This window comes from Schistocerca nitens, chromosome 2 (assembly GCF_023898315.1).
Source record: "Schistocerca nitens isolate TAMUIC-IGC-003100 chromosome 2, iqSchNite1.1, whole genome shotgun sequence".
Classification (NCBI taxonomy): Eukaryota; Metazoa; Arthropoda; class Insecta; order Orthoptera; family Acrididae; genus Schistocerca; species Schistocerca nitens.
Window position 1 is genome coordinate 858,569,635 of NC_064615.1, and position 21,118 is coordinate 858,590,752.

Here is a 21,118-nt window from a genome sequence, read left to right on the forward strand (position 1 = left end):
AAATAGAGGGGCGGTGGCATTACCTCATAAACTTGAAGCTGATGTCCGCCATCTTAATTGGCCAAAACATCAGGTTCACCGCATTCATACCCCCATAGTACACCGCGGTGGCACTTCCCAGTGACGTCACTCTGACAGTGTTGTATTTCTAGAGCAAATAAACATTTAAGAACAGAAAAACGTTCGAAATTGCCTTCCCGATGTTATTCATATAATCTGTATAATTTTTAGTATTTGAAACAATTATCACTCGCACACGACAGAAATAATGAACAAGAAGCACTCGTAAACAGTAGTCTGTTTATGTTTTGGACTACTTAAAATGTCGCCCACTCTGACTTCAAAACAATGAACAGCATAAGTCTGTAATGCCACCTCCGTTCTTTATTTACCTCTGTGGAACCTACCGATACTGATCGCAAGCTCTGATGCGTGACACAATGATGTGGCGCGTGACGTCGCATGTGTGCAGTCAGAAAGAGAGCAAAACACTAACAACATTTGTTTTCACGTTTATATTATTTTTTGCAATGCAGGTTGTGACGACAGACTGATACGTAGCGTAGATCTAGGTTAGGTTGGTTGAAAGAGTAAGATTGGTTGTTAATTGACGAAGCCAACAAATGTGAATGCGAATTTTTGTCATACTGACATACTGAAAGCCGGTCGGTGTGGCCGAGCGGTTCAAGGCGCTTCAGTCTGGAACCGCGCGACCGCTACGGTCGCAGGTTCGAATCCTGCCTCGGGCATGGATGTGTGTGATGTCCTTAGGTTAGTTAGGTTTAAGTAGTTCTAAGTTCTAGGGGACTGATGACCTCAGACGTTAAGTTCCATAGTGCTCAGAGCCATTTGAACCATTTTTTGACATACTGAACTGAGCTCTGGATTAGGTTGAAAGTTGACGATCTGGTTGTGCCCTGACGAAGCGATACCGAAGGTTTCAAGATTTGTACAAGAGCTGAGGGCTATCGATGACATGAAATGATAACGTTTTGCATTATCTTCTCCGTTAATTCAGGAGAGATTTAAGTGTCCGTCCACAACCTATAATGCATTTTTCTGCAAATAGTAGTTCCACAGGTACATTTTACTATTTTTGTTTTGTTTATTTGTATTTCTTTGAGAGTAGTTTCGGGGTTGCAGCCGCATCTCAAACCCTCATTCTCGTAATCAGCCAAGCAGTCAGACTGCAACTTGGCATCATCACTGGCCACAGACACATCTTTGAGGCTTGAATCACCTAAAACATTAATTACGTACAGGGAAATTACATAATGACGATACAAACTGTCACAGGGGAGGGAGAACTGTAAAGGTATCAATGACGATTCACGTGGCTCAGCAACAACAAATTAAGTAGGAGCAAGATCAGGTGAACGAGCTAGCTACGAAACAGTATGTTCTCATCTTATTCCCCTTTTACTGGAAGTCAGATGTGCAAACAGAGCAGGAGCTACGAAACGAGGGATAAGTGCAGGATTAAGTGGGATTTTTTCCGACACCGTAGGTAGTGTGCGTCTCAGAAAAATAGTGTACAGTGGTGCAATTAAGCGGGCTGCAAGCAGATACGGACCTGCTAACCAACATTTTAAACTACGTACATAATAAATCAGTGTGTAACTTAGTGTGAACAACGCATCAGACTATCGGATTTCGCTGGCAAACTTGTCCCACACAAGTTTGGCTTTGTAACTTTTTTACTCTTCGTTTGCGAAGTATAGTTCCTCATCTCACAACCAGATTGACACATTTGCCATTTTCCATCATTTGATTGCTTTTTTCATTATCAGTGAACGACCTGAATAGTGATTTCCGATCTTGGAGACTGTTCGTGAGTTCTCAGCGTAACATTATTATTTCTTTCTTTATGTATTCGTGACGTCACGGCAAAGTGGCTCGAATGAATAATAGTTTGTGGTTAATTCTGATACACGTTGTAGTTACCATACAGATAAAAACATCCAGCGGATCAGCTGTCAGTTTATTTGTAGTTCTTCGAAAATACGGAAGTACGAGTATGACGACAATTTTCAGAAAGTGAAGAATTTTTAAAACCTCATTTAAAACTTTATTAAGCTCCCCATAGCATTTCTCAAACTGAATATGTTGCAAACGAGCAAACGAATCTACTACCACTTAATCAAACAACTTATGTGGCACCTCACTGCGTTAATTTATAGCAGCGAGTTAATAACTGCAGAAATGAGACTTCAAATTGTGGCTACGGTAACCGGTAACATACCTGGAAAAGCACATCTGTAAAAGGACAGCTTTCATAGCGCAATGAAAGCTTTTTGTATTCTTTTGAAACCTTCAGCCTCAGAATAGAGAAATAAATTTCACTCTAAGTCATAATGTACATACATTATCTGATCAGGAAAATCAAGATTCCCTATGTAACATGGAATGACCACTGGATGTCATGACAGGCGGACCGGGAACTGTAAAAGGAGTCGGGGAGAATTTCGTTCTCAGTAGAGAAAAAGTAACAGCGGAATGGCTCTGTCCACTTCGAAAGTGGACTAGTCATTGGATGGCAAGTGACTAACTGTTCCATCAGAGACGTTTCAGACCCTCTAAAGCTGCCCAAGTTGATCGTTAGCGATGTGATTGTGACTTGGAAACGAGAAGGGACAACCCCAGCTAAACTAAGAAAAGGCAGATCTCAGATTTCATGGAGCCTGGCGACGGACACCTTCGAGCATTGTGGAGGGTGACTGTAATAAGTCGCATGAAATCAGCGGAAGGAATCACTCGAGAGTTCCAAAGTGATACCAGCGATCCAGTTAGCACAACGACTGTGCGTAGCGACTAAGTGACGCTTGTGGTGGCCTAAAGAGCAATGCTGTTGGATTGTGGATGACTGGAAAAGAGTAATCTGGAGTGATAATCACGTTATACCCTGTCGCAGTCCCAAGCACATGCCATCGCGTGAAGTGCCAACAGTGAAGTGCACTGGAAGTAATGTTACGGCATAGGGATATTTTCGTGGTTAGAATGTTGCTCCTTTATTGCGCTTAAGAAAGCGCTAAATGCGAAAGGATATGCACGCATGTTATAGCATTGTGTACTGCGTTCGGAGGGGGCCAGCCATAAATTACGTTACAGGTTAAGGAGGAGGGAGGGGGTCAACAAAGTGTGACATCGTGTGACAGAGGAGGGGGGGGGGAAGGGGGGCGAGGGACGAGTCATTAGCTTCACGACCTTACATGTATGAAGTACTGTTTCGTTCTATATTACAACTCTAAACTTCAACTCTAACGAAAAGCTTTGGAACATTACCAGTTCTATAATCATTCTTTACTAAGGTGAAATTTGTTTTTACAACTTTATCACACGTGGCGGCCACGCGATGTGATTGTTGTTCACGCTCGCTGTACCTACGGTGTCGCGCGTCGACCACATTGACGTAAGTCGCAAGGCCAGTACCACCTTTGAGACTTTAACAGAAGCACCACCGCTCTGATTTCGTCTTTGTTGAATTGTTTATACCATGCAGTCGAAACTTGACTCTCACTGTGATGGACGAGTTTTTCTTGGTTCTACTATTCTGCGATTTTCAGTTTATCTAACAAATTTAAAAAGAATAAAAAATTGATTTAGGTATTCTTTACCGCAAACTATATGAAGTCTACCGTGCAGCTTATGCTGATAAAAATAAACAAAATATACAAGACAAAGTTAACGCCTTACGGCGACGTTTGAAAAACAGTGAGAATTCGCAAATAAAAAAATTCAAATAAAACTGATGAAAAAGAGAGCGAGAATTACAGATTTTTTTCAAATATTTCTTCGTCGTCAAAACCAAAGAAACAAGTAGAGCCCATGCGCGTAAAAGTACGTCTGAGTTTTATATTATTTTAACATTTCGTTCTCCACCGCTAAAAATTGGAAAACAGAACAACCCAGTCAGTTACGCTCAGTTGTTATTCACTACTTATTATAAAGCAAAATCGGGAACCGTATCTTTCTTTCTGTCTGTTGGAGGTAACCTCGGAAGGTCGATGTCAATGCAGTTCTCATTACAGTGTTGCTGGGTTCTTCAGGACGATTTAGAATACATACTGTGTGAAATGCGCATATTCAACATTTTACATGCTTAGCTTTTAATTGCAGGAAACCAAACATGACATACCAGAAGACACTGAAGATATTAGTATGCAGCCAAGTGGAAGACAGTTACCTCAAACAGTACCTAAATCAATGCCAAGTCAGAACACTTCTAGGAATAAAGTTGTAGAACTAGAATCTGTGTTCATTAGCTTTCTGTTAGCACGCGATGCTTGGCGACAGATGAAGCAATAAAAAGAATGACAGCACAAACGAAAAACATTCAACAAGAAAGAAACATACTGAAGAGAAAGATCAGTGCATCCCAACAAGAGAAAAAAGTCGTGATTCCGAAAAACAAAACAAAAAATAGTAATTTCGACTTAACAGCCTGGAGTAGAAGAAAGTCAATCGAGTTTACTTAAAGTCACAAAGGAGACTGCAGTTTTTGGTGGTGCAGCTGACGATCGACGTCGCACTGAAATTATAAGTTGCTGCAAAACATTGTAAATAAGGCTATACTATCAGTCGACCATGGTTATATTTAAGACTCCTTCCCAGCAGGAAAGAAAAAAGAAAAACACGTGGTAACTATTCCTACTAAATTGTACAAACCAGACTGTAAAGCATAAAGACAGCAAATTCTGTACAGCTATTATAAGAAACAGTGAATCTTTAGCTTCAGTTTTGGACCCCGGTCAAGTATTCTTTTCATCTATGGATCAAAAAATACATACGCCATTAGCTATTACAACAGCAAATGCTCAAGCACCTCTATTAATGTTCCTTGACTGTCGTGTAAAACAACTAGATCATGATTTCGTGGTGGCACATAGTCAGCACGGATTCAGAAAATATCGTTCTTGCGAAACACAACTAGCTCTTTATACTCATGAACTAATGAGTGCTATCGACAATGGTTGTCAAATTGATTCCATATTTTTAGATTTCCTGAAGGCTTTCGACACCGTTCCTCACAAGCTTCTAACCAAACTGCGTGCCTCCGGAATATCGCCTCAGTTGTGCGACTGGATTCGTGATTTTCTGTCAGAAAGATCACAGTTCGTAGTAATAGACGGAAAGTCATCGAGTAAAACAGAAGTAATATCCGGCGTTCCCCAAGGAAGTTTTATAGGCCCTCTATTGTTCCTGATCTATATTAACAATATAGGAGAAGATCTCAGTAGCTGTCCTAGATTGAAACTTCCTTGCAGATTAAAACTGTTAATCTGCCAGGAAGTTTCATATTAGCGCACACTCCGCTGCAGAGTGAAAATCTCTTTCTAGCCGTCTTAGATTGTTGCAGATGATGCATTTACCGTCTTGTGAAATCATCAGATGACCAAACGAATTGCAATGTAGGCTGCGACAAGTGGCAATTGACCCTGAGCAAAGAAAAGTGTAAAGTTATTCACATGAGTACTAAAAGAAATCAGCTAAATTTCGATTACGCGATAAGCCACACAAATCTGAAGGCTGTAAATTCAGCTAAGTACTTAGGGATTACAATTACAAATAACCTAAATTAGAACGATCAGATAGATAATATTGTGGGTAGAGCAAACCAAAGACCGCGACCCATTGGCAGAACACTCAGAAGGTGCAGCAGATCTACTAAAGAGACAGCTTACACCACGCTCGTCCGCTCTATTCTGGAGTATTGCTATGCGGTGTTGGATCCGCATCAGATCGGACTGACGGATGACATCGAAAAAGTACAAAGAAGGGCAGCTCGTTTTATATTATCGAGAAGTAGGGGAGATAGTGCCACAGACATGATACGTGAATTGGAGTGGCAATCGTTAAAACAAAGGCGTTTTTCGTTGCGAAGGGATCTTCTCATGAAATCACCAGTTTTCTCCTCCGATTGCGAAAACATTCTGATGGCACCCACCTACACAAGGAGAAATTATCATCACGATAAAATAAGAGAAATCAGGACACGCACAGAAAAAGCTATGTGCTCGTTCTTCCCGCGCGCCTTTCGAGAGTGGAACGGTAGAGAGACAGCTTGAAGGTGGTTCATTCAACCCTCTGCCAGGCACTTTATTGTGAATAGCGGAGTAATTACGTAGATATTGATGTAGATGTGACTGAAAAACATAAACTTATTCCGTCTGTATAAGCAGATATTGTAATAAAGAAGCATGGTGATGGTAAACCTGAAGCTGTGATACATTCTGGATCTCCGCTGCAGCAATTCGTAGTGGAGAAGATTTTTCCCCTAACGCAGACTAATGCCACAGACGTACATACACTTTCTGAATTACCAGATTTCGAAAAGTTAATGAGAACTCGAGAAGGTTTTGTAAAACCTGTGTTCATTTTCATTGCGATGGTGGTTCCGGTGACATGACTTGGGTGCTATTTACATTGCCACAGATGCTCCAGGAAGAAGTGTATTTAACTGAGTAGAGCGACGAAAGGCGCCTCTTAGTCGCGAATGTACTAGTGTTGTGTTAAAACATGACAGTTTGGTTCACATCTTGATCCAGTAATGTAACTACCATACAGAGTTGCAGGCATCGTGCTGACTAATATTCGGAGCCAAATGGTCACTGACGATTTTCCTGTGGTTTTCGAATACATTGTGCCAACACATACATATCTGACTGGGCATCGTACAGGCTAGGACACTGAAAAACGATGCTACGTGGTAAGAAAATCGCGTACGTGAATGACAATATTTTTTTTACAAATTGTGAAATGCGAGGTTGTCGCGTGTTGCAGCATGCGACGATCTAGCCTGTGTCTATTATTAGGAGAGGGGTTTTCACGACTACCTGTTTTGATTAAACAGCCTTGAGACAGATATGCACCGCTAGGAAATGATGACACGAAAGATGAACTTGCTCCGCAGTTACTACAGCTACCTTTGGGGCCCTGAGCGTCATCACTTTTGAAGCAAGTTCCGTACGACGGCTATTGTCTCAATGTCGAGGCATACTTATTTAAATGATCATGTGGCACCTGTGGCCTATATTTTTCATCATACATAGCCACTAACCAACGCACGCAATCGCATAAGAGCCAATAAGAGCTTTTTCCCATCAATAAGATCGTCCTCAAAGAATTGCTGATAGACGTGCCAGGGAAGTTCTTTGTTTGATAAACGATGGCGATGAAGGTGATGTGGACACATAGAATGTTCCTAACATTATCCTAATAGAGAACGAAATGACTGCTATGCCTATCATAAATAGTATGAAGGAATGGGTCAAATTTTGTATCGTCCATTTGATTTGTTATGTTTCGTAAATTTTTTAAAACGTTTCATTTATACTTGATTTTATGAAAAAAATCAGATTTTATGTAGAAATACATAATCTTGGAAAGTGCTGTTTTAATTTAATAATTTCTAAATTTAAAACTACATAATAGGTTACATCACACCAGGGGAGAGGGTGCGTCACACAAATGTGACCATCTGTGACAAGGGGTGGGGGGTGGGGGGGTACCAAAAATCATGAAATTCGTGTGACGTAATTAATGAGTGGCCCTGAGAGGATGACTGTATCAGCATGACAATGCACCTTGTCATAAAGCAGCATCTGTGAGGCAATGGTTTGTGGACAACAAGATTTCCAAAATGGACTGGCCTGCCCAGAGTCCCGACCTGAACCCAGTGGAACACCTTTAGGATAAGATAGAAAGTCGTCTTCGCTCCAGACCCCAGCGTCGAACATACTACCTTCTTTGGTTTTGGATATTGAGAGAAATAGTAGACTACCTTCCTCCACAGACATTCAGACACCTCACTGAAAGTGCCCACGGCAGAGTTAAAGCCGTCATGAAAGCGGAGGGTGGACACGCCTCATCTTAATGTCCGCTAATAGGTATCCGGATGCTTTTGATGAGACAGTGTACCTTACTTGAAACTGCAATAACTGAAAAGTACATTACAGTTACACAGCTATGTTAATAGTACAGTTCAGCAGAAATTCCTGCCAGTTCTCAACAACTATAGCAATAATCATACTGATACCCTAATAATTGAGAATACAACATAGGTGCACCGCTAGTGAGAATAACATCATGAGTAAGCCCAATTATAATTGGCATCGAAGAGTGATTTCAACGACGATAATTCAGATCACAAAGTAAGTGTCCGCACCATCTCTATTGTTGACTGCTGTCCATACAAATGAGCTTTGCAATCACCGACTTGTTAGGCCAACAATATTTAGGTCCTGAAATCTCAGTTTTCATCTCAAATACTATTAAATACATAAAAATATTATATAAATAGAAACACAACGTAACCACTCACTAAGCATGTAAGTTTTTTTTTTTTACTTACGAAATGCTTCAGTCGCTTTGCTCCATCTTCAGGTGGCAGTTACGGACTTAAAATTTCGTCATTTGTTAAGTTCTGTTTTTTTGTATTTTAAACGAACAGTCACCGCAGCAGTCTACTAAACGTGCGTAAAAAATCAAATGATGTTTGGAGAAAACATTTAATTTTTATACAGATATTGCCGTTGGCACAAAAAAAAAATGTGGTTGGAGTTCAAAATGTGAATTACCTACCTCATTACGAAATTTCCAGCGAATTATTTGCCATAAGTAAGTATTAGCGCACCTTAAGGTTTTATTCGAGTCCGGAAGCTGGTTAAGGTAAAATCTGTTTTAGGCAAATCATTAAGCGTGAACAGGATGGTGAATTTCAGATTTCCCTTAAACTTTTGGAAACTGGAAGAAAGTTCTGAATTTCAAATGGGAAGATGGTTCAAAATTAGAACCGTTCGACATATGTCTCAATAGTAAACTTCCTTTTCTTTGAATAGTTTTCCGTGCGCTACTCCGATTTGATGATATCATAAAAGTTGTCTTCCTGGCAGTGATGAGTTGTAAACTCTTTAGGAAACAAGCATAAATTGTGTAGGACAGCAGATGACCTTAAAAATACGCTCACCTACAAAATTTCCTGCAATTTCGTAGTGATTTACCGGACTTTAAAGTTTACCTACCTGAATAATTTTCGTGGAATTTTGAGTGTCTGTCTAATAAACTACGATTTAACTAAAGATCGCCGTATATAGTTCGTGAAGTTTGGGCACTTACCAATAAAAGAAAAATCTATACTTCCTGGAACATTAGTGTTTAACTCCTCGTCGAGTCATGGAGCATGAACTCAGTTACAGGGCTGAATGATAACTATCTCCTCCATGCACTGCACTTCTCAACAAATTTCAGTATATTACATTTAGTCTCTGACACAACCTCAGATACCCACAAATTACAGCTGACATTTGTGACTACATTGGAACCAGCTGGGGAAAGTTCATCAGCTGTCATCGAGTTTCTAAGAGCAGGATCAGTTACTCATGTTAAAATTTATTGAAGAATGAAATGATTTTATGGTAACAGCTACGTCGATGTTGGCACTGTGCAGCGGCGCGTAAATATATGTAAGGCTGGCAGATCTGTTACAGTGGAGTTACGTGAAAAACATAGACCTGTACGACCTTTATCATCAACCAAAGAGTCATAGATGGCAACTTAATACACGATACATAGACAATTAAAGACGTGAAAAAGCTCATCAGGGAAATTCATGGGGAAAAAAAGAATATTTAGTTGCAGCAAGACACACTAGGCCGCACAATTTGTGACGCAACACAATATTCCATAGATAGTCGCTATACTGATGTAACCCTGAGACAAAGTTGTGCAATATGGCGCCACGAATTGATATGCTGGAAGGCGTAATGTATATATTTATTTATTGACACCACTCCTGCCGGAGGTTCGAGTCCTCCCTCGGGCATGGTGTGTGTGTTTTTCTTAACATAAGTCCGTTTAAGTAGTGTAGGGACCGATGACCTAAGCAGTTTGGTCCCTTAGGAATTCACACACATTTGAACATTTACTGACAAAAAAAGAATTGCTAATAATTAAAGTGTATTGAGTGAGTAACAAGATTTATAGTGAAGCTATTTGTGTGTTATGAAGGCAAAAGTAGCCCAAGTTATCACCTTTTTTTAAGATTTAACTTTTGGGCGTTATTGTCGTTGCTGTGGATCTCAGTCCAAAGAATGGTTCAAATGGCTCTGAGCACTAAGGGACTTAACATCTGAGGTCATCAGTCCCCTAGAACTTAGAACTACTTAAACCTAACTAACCTAAGGACATCACACACATCCGTGCCCGAGGTAGGATTCGAACCTGCGACCGCAGCAGTCGCGCGGTTCCGGACTGAAACGCATAGAACCGCTCGGCCACCACCGTCGGCTCCAAAGAATGATTTGATGCATTTCTCAGTGCTAGTGTATACTGTACAAGACTCTTCGTCTGTGCATGATTATAATACGCTGTATCCACTTTTAAACTGCTTACTGAAGCCAGGCCTTGATCCCCCCCTCCCCCCCCCCCCCATACACACACAAACACATCCCGCCACTATTCTGTCTGCCTCAGGATGCTTCCTATCAATCGACCTCTTCGAACTCTTCTCTTAGCAAGTGTGTGCAATGAATTTCTGTTTTCACCAGTTCGATTCAGTATTTCCTTATTATAGTTCAATTGTTTTATCTTGGCGGCTCGCGCATGCCCGCCCAGACGCGGGAGATTGCTGCGTTGCCAGTTGCACACGACGCACGCGCCAAGAGGAGCAGCGCCATAGTACAGTTCGCAAGCTTACGTTTAGGGGGGAGCGCGCAATTCATGAAGTAAAGCCACCACGGCCGCATTAACCGTTTCGCTGCTACAAAGACGTGTTCCCTGTATTCCGCGCTGTGCGCGACTTTGTCACTGCACTGCTCGCCTCTGCAGACACATGGTGTTCCGACTGCTTTGACACTCTTATCATTCGATTCCAAAAAAACTATTTGGCCCAAAAATTAGATTTTTACACATCTTCTTGACTGATACCTTCCCCTCATAAATGACTTAATTTTGTTTCGACGTTCAACGCAGTTGTTATGCAGCATTAAATATAGTAAACCATTGCACGAAATTTTGAAGAGTTTGCAGAGGTAAAAGTCCATAGAGTATACTTTCCGTGTGGTCGATTTCAGTTGCCACAATGTTGAGAAGGAAATGTGGACAAGATACCTAAATTTCATATATAATTTACTGTATAACAATATCTCATTTAATTTAAGTACCATATAGGTGTCGTATGTAATATTGAGAAATATTCCATCTTTCGTGACTGTAACAAAAGTTTTATTTACACCTGGCACGTTTGGCTTTATTTTAAAGTACTTCAATCAATCAAAAGGAAGTAGACAAAATACATTAAACAAAACTGTGGACTTACAAAAACATTAGGACTTGAATATTACCGTCTGTCAGTGAAGTGCTCTGAGCTATGTCAAATATAATTTTTGTGTGTGGCACACACAAACAGCATTTATTTGCTAAAACACTGATCAGCCGACACAAACGTTGAATATTGTGTTACTGCAGCACAAAACTACCAAAGGTGACTTGGCAATGGAGGAGACACAATACTGTCCACTGAAGAGCAATATATTTCAATACCATTGGTAAAACTGCGACTGTGGAACAAAAACAAGAAAGAGAACATGAGTACCATTGTGTGTGTGCCATACCTTTCATTGATTGAAGTGCTTTAAAATAAAGCCAAACGCGACCGGTGTAAAAAAAACTTTTATTACAGTAGCGAAACATGGAATATTTCTCAATATTACATACGACACCTATGTGGTACTTCAATTAAATGAGATATTGTTATACAGTAAATTTTATATGAAATTTAGGTATCTTGTCCACATTTCATTCTCAACATTATGGCAACTAAAATCGACCATACGGAAAGTATACGCTATGGAATTTTACCTCTGCAAACTCTTCAAAATTTCGTGCAATGGTTTACTACATTTAGTGCTGCACAATAACTGCGTTGAACATCGAAACAAAAAAAAATTGTTCAAATGGCTCTGAGCACTATGGGACTCAACTTCGGAGGTCATTAGTCCCCTAGAACTTAGAACTACTAAAACCTAACTAACCTAAGGACATCACACACATCCATGCCCGAGGCAGGATTCGAACCTGCGACCGTAGCGGTCTCGCGGTTCCAGACTGCAGCGCCTAGAACCGCACGGCCACTTCGGCCGGCTCGAAACAAAATTAAGTCATTTATGAGGGGAAGGTATCAGTCAAGAAGATGTGTAAAAATCAAATTTTTGGGCCAAATAGTTTTTGTGAAATCGAATGATAAGTGTGTCAAAGCAGTGGGAACACCATGTGTCTGCACAGGCGAGCAGTGCAGTGGTGACAAAATCGCGCACAGAGCGGAATGCGGGGAGCACGTGTCTGCAGCAGCGAAAGGGTTAATGAAGAGACAAAGCACTAGAAATTTCAAAAAATTCCATTCAAACTAATAAAATTCGTGAAGTAAGACACTCCGATATTGTTTTTAAATAAAGAAAAGATGAAGCACCACACAAGGTTTGAACTCATAACCTCTGGATTTATAACCCAACACCTTAATCGTTACGCTAACGCAGCTCGTCTGACAACGAAACTCCATGAGGATGAAGACTATTGGTATGACTATGAATTACTCACGTTTCGTCGAAGTACAATAGGAAATCAACAATTACTGCTGTTCTTTATTGCGAAAAAGCGGTTGTGAGATTGATGCAAACTCCTTTCCTTGCTATCGCCTGAATTAGGAGTCTTATTGCTTATTTGGTTTAATTAATTAATAGAATATGAAGCAATTGGTATAAAGAATGCTTTTTCCAAACTTTCTATAAAAGAAAGTCTGCTATCAAGACATTGCTTTTGTTCTAATACTTTATTTATGACTGAACGTTTCTAAAACTGAAAGACACTCGTCCGTGCTCTGCACTGCAGTCGAGATCTGGCAACGTCGTTCTCTGTTCATTGGTTGACTGTGTTTTGTGACGTCAGATGCGCAGAGTTTCCTGCCGCCAACATAAATGACGCGCACTTTAGTTATTCGATATTCTCACCTAATCTTCAACACGACATTTTAAAGGCTTCTGTTCTCTTCTCGTCTCAACTGTTTATCGTCCATGTTTCACTACTGGCAAAGACGACAAATACGTTCAGAAAAGACTTGCTAACACATTTATATTCGATGTTAAAATATTTTTCTTTTTTAGAAATGCCTTTCCTCCTGTTGCCAGTCTGTATTTAATCTCTGTTCTACTTCGACTGGGCTACTGGAAACCAAGGCTTAAATACAGTAAGCAGATTCAAATGGATGTAGGGTGCGGCAGTTATAAAGAAATGAAGAGGCTTGCACAGGACAGGCAAGCACGAAGAGCTGCATCAAACTGAAGATCACAACAGCTACTTGGGCTGTTGTAAATTATCTTGCTCCTAGATAGTTATAGTCGTCTACTGCTTTTAGCGACTCATTTCCTAATCTAATGCCCTCATCATCACCTGACTTAATTTTTCGACACTCCATTACTCTTGTTTTGCTTCTGTTGATGTACATCTTTTAACCTCTTTTCAAGACGCGATCCATTGCTTTCAAACGTTCTTCCAAATCATTCGACGTCTCTTGCAAAATTACGCTGTTGAGAGACCTCAAAGTTCTCATTTCCCTTCCGTGAAAGTTATTCCGAGATTTAGCTACGTTTGTCTTTACGGCCTGCTCAGTGTCTATATTTAATAATATGGGGGATAGGCTTGAACCTCCCTCAACTTCTACCTCTCTCTCACTTCGCCGGCCGGTGTGGCCGTGCGGTTAAAGGCGCTTCAGTCTGGAACCGCGTGACCGCTACGGTCGCAGGTTCGAATCCTGCCTCGGGCATGGATGTGTGTGATGTCGTTAGGTTTAAGTAGTTCTAAGTTCTAGGAGACTTATGACCACAGATGTTGAGTCCCATAGTGCTCAGAGCCATTTGAACCATTTTTCATTTCCTTTTAGTCTTGCAACTGCAGTCTCGTTTCTGTACAAATTGTTTGTAATCTACTGCGTATTGTGATTAAAATGGAAGCACACACACACCACTTCACTGCCATGACATCAAACGTGAAGGGGTCACACGACCGAGTGGTCTAAGCTCTACCCTATATAGAGGGTGTAACGGGAATAAGTGGAGATATTTCTATTGGCAACTGAGCACAGTGTACCGAACAACATTACGTCAGTGTTTACATTATTTGCAGACCAATAATTATAGCTATTGCAAGTCGTATATTTTAGGTTGGTTAGTACCTCTAAGTACTTGTGGCAAGGGCAAGCCATTAATGTTTTCCCCTGGGCAGCAGATCAGGTGTTGAACTGTGGGCGAGCGGACGTAGAGCAGTTGGCCTGCACCAGTATAGCCAACCTTGTCACAATCACCCACTAGTGGGCGTTCCAGATTTCATGGTAGGCGGTAGGTGGCAGGAGTTTTTAAAGCATTTCCGTTGGTTTTTCATAAGATTTTGATATAAAGCTGTTGGTAACTAATTCTTACTATATGCTTTAACTTGTTGTAACTCTGCTTCATAAACTTCGTGAGTTAAAGTTACTTTCCTACCTTACAAATCACTATAACTGAGAAAGCATTGAGCGATCAGAGAATTTTATGTCTAACAGAAATGCAAAAGTGAGCACTAGGTAAAAGAGGTTCACTACCCCTGGTGTATACTGACAGGCCACTTATTGTTAGTGGTGCAGTTACGACACTGCGGAAAACATCAGGTACGATATTATATGACGTGTTTGTGGGAAGACTGATTGATGCGGAGAAAAAAGCAACACGCTGATACGTGCATATTAGGGTATCACATATAACTTATGCCCGTTACACCGTATATAGCGTTCTAAATAGAGCAGTGTGCTCTATTAATGGGGTGTGTAATATTTTGCTCAGGTAGCTAAAGTCGTTTTTTTTAAAAAAAAAATTCTTTTCTGTATGACACTGGTTCACGTTACTGAATAGTCACTAGCCCTATCTGCATTATCACGAACACAAAATCAGCATTAACAGTGCGCGCTATCGTACATTTACAGAATTGAGAGAAGTCGAAAACATGCATGAATTCGTAAATTCGATTTCATGCTTCCCCAAACTTTATAACAAAGTATTTACCACTGTTACTAAAAGCAAAATTTATTACGCCATTAAAACCAACCTGGCTTTTCACTCGTGCGCCATTACAACGTCCTTCGTGACAAATGACCTGTCCCAGGAGAATACCCAGCGTTCTCTGCGCCAAGCTTCCATGGCTATATTTAACGTGGAGTGTCACCATAACCGTCACACATTCCTCTCGACAAATTCTTTTTCAAACTGTGAGTTTTCCAATGAAAAAGATTCAGTTTAAAAAAGCTACAGCCATGAATTTTAAGGGCCACCTCTATAGTTTATAATGTGGTGAACTTTAATATATTATACCCAAATGTTTAGACAGTGTTGACTGGAATACGTTCTTCGAACTCCGAAGATACCATTAATAAAATGTGTGGAACGAAGATAGACCATCTGGCGTAGTATGAAGTAGAATGCACGAATCCATTCATTTTGGTGTGGGTGATTTAGACTTACGATACTGCGCACCGTTAGAGTCGCTTTTGTGTTCGTGATAATGAAAGTAAGTCTAGCGATTGTTCAGTAACGTGAACCAACGTCATCAAGGAAAGCATTTTTTTAATAAACAAATTGTGCTCACTGGATAGGCTACTAGACATCCCCTGAAGAGAGAACACTGCTCTCTTTACAGCGCTATATACTGGATGCAATGGGTATAAGTACAGATATTTCTGTCGGTGACTGAGGACAGTGCACTGAACAACATTACATCAGTATTTACATGGTTTGCTGACTAACAATAATTATAGCCGTTACAAGTTGTATGTTTCTAGGTTCAGTATTAGCTCTACATATGCGTAGCAGGTGACAATTAATACTTATTTTCTCCTGGGTAGCAGGTCAGGTGTTGAAGTGTGGACGTGTGGATGCAAAACGGTCAGTTTATACTGACAGGCGTAGTCCACTTAGAGGTGCAGTTATGACTGTGCAGAAAACATCAGGTCCTGGTTGTGGGAAGACTGACACAGAGAAGAAACACCCAACATAATGATGTATGTACTTAGTAAAGTAACACATATAGAAATATCTGCACTTATAGTTGTAAGTGTAGAGCTTGTACCAGGTAGACTTCTAATCTCTTCGCCACTGGGGTGGTATACGTGTGTTCCCATTTTAACAATAACGTTGTAAAATTAAACATACTGAGGCATCTCGAACAGAATCACTTGCTCCACAGCAATCAACGTGGCAGTCAGAGTAATACCCAACTTGCGCTTTACTCACATCATCCACAAAATAATAGATCAAGGAAAGCAGGTATTTCTTGACATCCGATATGCATATTACACACGAGAGTGCGATTGTATGAGATATCAAACAAAACTTCTGAGTGGTTGAGATATGTTTGTAGGCAGGACACAGCGTGTTATCGTGGACGCAGTCATTTACAGAAATAGAAGCAACTTAAGGCGTGCCTCAGGAAATTGTATTTGGGGCCTTTGTTGTTCTTGTTGTACATTAACGACTTGGTAGACACTATTAACAGAAATCTTAAATTTTTTGGTAGATGATACAGTTGTGTATAAAAAAATACTGTCTGCAGAGAGCTGCAGTAATGTCCATTCGGATCTTAATAAGATTTCAAAAACATGGAAAGATCGACAACTTGCTGGAAATGTACAAGGGCATGCTGAAAAGTAATGCTCCGAAGTTTTATGTGAAAACTCTCTAAGCTTTTTAAATACAGCAGACGTTATTCATATTATACATCTTTATTCTTTACGTCTAGATAATTATTTCTCAGTGTGGTTACCCTGGCGATGAACACATTTCACCCAACGAGAGACGAGTTTTTGATGCCGTCACTGCAGAGTGTTTGACTCTGTTGATGGAACCATAACCTCAGCTCTGCTTGCACCGCTTCATCACTATCATACTGAAGTCCTCCGGTGTTCTTTAGGTTTTGGAAACAGATGAAAATCTGCTGGGGCCAATTCGAGAATGTGCGGAGGATGATCGATGACAGTGAACCCAAGGTGTCGGACTGTTCCAAATGTCGCAGTGCTCGTGTGTGGTCTAGCATTGTCATGCTGAAGGAGAGGATGTTCCATGTTGTGGGCGAACTCTTCGAATTCGTGATTTTAGTTTTCATAAAGTCTCTCACGCTCAAACATAGTTGCGTTACACACAGCAAAGTTACTCGCTACAATTCGGAGCCTTCTAGTGGCAGAGGCTTGTAACTTGCGTCAGCGAAGGGGGAAGTCAGCCGAGTAATATGCATGGTATTTAATACCTCAACCTATACTGAGAACACAATTAAAAATCGTAGGCATGCCCTTGTACAAACAAGTAAAATTATGCACTTCATAAAACAAAGAAACGTACTGTCCTATGGCTATAATATCAATGATTGAAAATGGAAATCAGTTAACTGGTTCAAATAACTGGTTGAAACGATTTGTGTGGATATGAAATGGAATGTCCACGTAGGCTCAGTCGCAGGTAAAGTAGGCTCGGAACTTGGGGTCATTGGCAGATTTCGAGGTAAATGCAGTCAGTGCACAAAAGAGAAAGATTATAAATCACCTGTGCACCCCATCTTATAATCTGTGAGGGATCCTTGCCAGATAGAAACAATAGGCGATACTGGACGCTTAGAAAGAAGGGTGGCATAAATGGACGGGAGTTTGTTCGATTCGCTGGAGAGCATCACAGAAATTCTAATCACAGCGCGCACAGAGGCATTTACCTAGTCATTTTCGCCAGGTTCACTACATGATTGGAACGGGGAGAAGTCCTAACATCCTAAGTATGTACCATGCACTTCACAGTGTTTTGCAGAGTATATATGTAGGTATGTTGTAACGTTAAAATATCAAAATCGCAGCCCTGTAATGCACCAAGAATAGTTGTCACAAAAACTACATTTTTGGGTTTCGTACCTGAATCGGTAAAAATGGAATCGTTGTAAGACGACTTTGTTGTCCGTCCGTCTCTCTGTCTGATAAGACTGTTTTTCTCAGGATTGGTAAAGGTATCAAGTTGAAACTTGTGTCACATACGAAGGTCTATGATCCCTTAGCGGTGTAAATAATTTAAGCTTCTAAGTCAATGCAGTCAAAAAATACGGCCACGTCACATATTTTGATCCTCGCAAACTCACCGACTGATTAAACCGGTGTACCTGCACGTCGGGCCTGCTGATCCAGCGGTAAGGCGCGTGACGAAAAACTGACCGGTCGCAGGATCGAATCTCGGTCGGGGCAGCAGTTTTCCATTCTTCGTTTTAAGCTAGCCTTCGTCTCTCAACGATGTGAGGAGTCGCCAGAAAAGAAACGCTGTTGGGATTCCACGTTAAACTGAAGGTCCCCATTATAAGATTTGATAACCGGGGTGGACACGCAAAGTCGCCGAAGTAGCGTCCAGTGTAGACTTGCATCAGGCCGCTGGAACACACAAAATTATTATTATTGTCTATGTACGTAATTAAATCTGTACGGAACGCTCAAAGCGCTAATTCTACTTACATTTTTTTAAATTTTATTTTATTTTAGGTCACAACAATTTTCCCACTAAGCGCTTCGTTCTTTTACAGTATCGTGCTATCTTCAATACTAACATGATTTCACACTCACAAAGCTAAATTTATTGACACGAGAAACGTTCTCATCCAGTTACCCGTCAGCTGTTCGATTCTCTCCGAAATACCGTCCGCCTCGTAGATCGTAAAAGTTACTGCGCCAGCAGGCCCCTGGTTGCAGGCTGGTGACCTTTGCTCCCCTATCACCCTTCGCTTTCCTACACTGTCCAACGTGTCTGCAAGTAACGGTGTACCACTGGCAGCCATGTAACACAGAGAAAAGCGATGGTCATAAAAGGACCGAAACCGACGGGCACCGGGGACGTGTTTTACGACGTGTCAAACCCGACGAGAATTGGTGCTGTCGGTGAAAGCAGGCCCATCTCAGTCAGTTTCCGAGCGAACATTTCAGAAGGAACTATATGCAATAGACATTTGGTGTAGAATCATTCGCTACGGTCGCAGGTTCGAATCCTGCCTCGGGCATGTATGTGTGTGATGTCCTTAGGTTAGTTAGGTTTAATTAGTTCTAAGTGACTGATGACTTCAGAAGTTAAGTCGCGTAGTGTTCAGAGCCATTTGAACCTTTTTGTAGAATCATTCGGAGATGGCCGTTGCTCCCTGCGGCACATAATGTGGCACAACTTCAGTGAAAAAAAGACAGAAATTGCACGGTAGCTCACTGAATTCGTATAATGTGGGCCGACGAGATGCGATTTTGGCGCTTTTCAAATGTTGCAAGACTTCCAGTACACTGACGGCCCAATGAGGCGCTTAACCCGCAATGAGTGGTAATAAATCTAGCAGCTAGCCAATGTATTGCTTCAATGTCTTTCTTTAATGCAACCTGATGGGGATCCCAAACACTCGAGAAATACTCAAGAATGAGTCGCAGTAGTGCTCTATACGCGTCTCAAAAACGTTACGCCTAGGTAATCAATCGACATAACAGTGTGTAGCAGCACGCAACAAATACTGTATTCGAAAATTAAAGGATTGCTTTTCCTACTCATCTGCATAAACGTATGTTTTCCTAAGTTTAGAGCATGCTTCCAATCATTACACCAAATAGAAATTGTGTCTAAGTCATCCTCTATCCTCCTACAGTGACTCAACGACAACACTCTTCTGTACACTGCAGCGTCATCAGCAGACAGTCGCAGATTGCTGCTGACCCTATCCGTCTGATGATTTATGTGCACAGAGAACAAGAGCGGCCCTAGGACACTCGCCGTCGAGGACAAATTATTGGGTTCTATTACTCCAGAAGCTTTCCAGCCACTCAGAGATCGGGGAGGGGGAACTACTCCATACGCTCGAAAATTTATCATCAGTGAAAATGTATCCAACTATCTGGGTACCATACTGAAAAAATGGGAGTATTTCACTCAAAGGAAATACTGGGGAAAGTATCCGTGTTTTATCAACTATGCCCATCTTGTTACTCATAACGATTATCATATAATCAAACAAAGATAGGGAAGAAATCGACCTTGCGCTATTCAGAGAAACCATGCAGGCACTCGTCTAATAGATTCAGGTGAGCCATGGAAAACCTAAATTTGGATGGCAGTATGGAGAGTTAAACTGAGCTCTTCCTGAATGTGAAACAACTGCGTTACCCATTACGTTGTAGATTTGACATTATTTCTTTGAGGGACGTTCAGTAACACAATGCATTTTTTTCCGAAAGCAAATTGGTTTTATTCAGAATTCCAGCACACTATATTATCCCCCACTCTTTTGCCTTCAACACCCTAGTTTTCGGCATAACCTCTGCTCAGTGCGACGTCATTACGCTATCTCACTGGGAGGGCCTTTACGTCCACATGGCACGACTCTACTGGCCGACGTTGGTGTCAACGTCTTGCTGCAGCAATAATCTCCCCATCAACGACGTACTGCTTCATTGTGACAAACAAATGGAAGTTTACTGTTAGGCAGCTAGGAAAGGGACACACCTTTGAGTACTCTAAGCGGTGGATGGGTGTTTCAGGACTACCAACAGAAACGTCCAATTGAGCAGCGAGGTGTTTCATTGTGAACCGTCGATGACCTCGAATGAGAGTGTCCGCACGTTCCAACATTGCAGGAATCGCAACTGTGTGCGGCCAACCGGCACGTTGGAGATCGGACAGGTTTGTCCGACCTTGTTGCTTTTGTTCACTGCCAGGCTGTAAGAGGTCCATGAATAAGGAATTTATTGCTAGCGCACTCGAGCAGATGTAACTTCGATGGAATGCTCACGCGCTGCCTGCGATATGTGTGCTACAATAAAATCACAGACCAGAGAGCACTGTCGGCAGCAGCAGTAGGAGTAATAGCTGGCAGTCGGGCGGTGGGGCCAGTTGTGGAGAGTGATGCGGTATAAGGTAAAAGCAGCCACGCGCATATGTAATTTGTAACAGCTGATTTTGTACTATTGTTATATCAAGTCCCATGTAAATGTTTTTAAAAATCTTTTAATAATAATCATTCTTATAAGATAACTTTTGACAATCGGTCATTTGAATTG

The 21,118-nt window shown here is 41.2% G+C and overlaps 1 protein-coding gene across 1 annotated transcript in view; it reads left to right on the forward strand.

Annotated features, from left to right (window-relative positions):
• The window catches only part of LOC126235393 (uncharacterized), a 491,959-nt gene that overhangs the window by 444,255 nt on the left and 26,586 nt on the right, over nucleotides 1–21,118 (forward strand). The window lies entirely within an intron of this gene.